Consider the following 522-nt stretch of genomic DNA (forward strand, 5'->3'; position numbering starts at 1 on the left):
ACCATTAAATATATTTGGTCCCCCAGAGATTCTCAGACAAGCACAAGGACATTATTCTGCTTCCCCAGCCTGTCATTAACTACTGGTCCACGCTACCTCAGATGAAACCGCTCAGACGCAGAGATACTAACAGGACATCATTGCACTTCAGAGATCTGTCCAGACAGTAAAAATAAGTAGAGAAAAAAGACAAAAAAAAAAAAAAAACCAAAAAAAAAAAAAAAAAAAAAGACACCTTTGGCAAGTCCTCCAGGTCACTGGTCCCGAGAGGAGCTTCCCTCTTCACCCCTCCCTGGAAACATATGAAAGAAGAAAGGGCAAATTGCCATGGCCAAAGCACACCGTTTTTCCTGAAACTGCTCCCAAACCACGTGGGTGGGCAGATTAAAAGAGGCAGAAGTCTGAGGTCACTGAACATGATTGCCGAAAGCAAACAAAGAGGGAGGGGAAAGAATACAGGAAGGAGCTTCCCTGCAGCTAGAAATCGAAGACAAAAGGAGATTTACAGCAAAAATAATCTTT

This window comes from Egretta garzetta, unplaced genomic scaffold (assembly GCF_000687185.1).
Source record: "Egretta garzetta isolate BGI_Z169 unplaced genomic scaffold, ASM68718v1 scaffold51, whole genome shotgun sequence".
Lineage (NCBI taxonomy): Eukaryota > Metazoa > Chordata > Aves > Pelecaniformes > Ardeidae > Egretta > Egretta garzetta.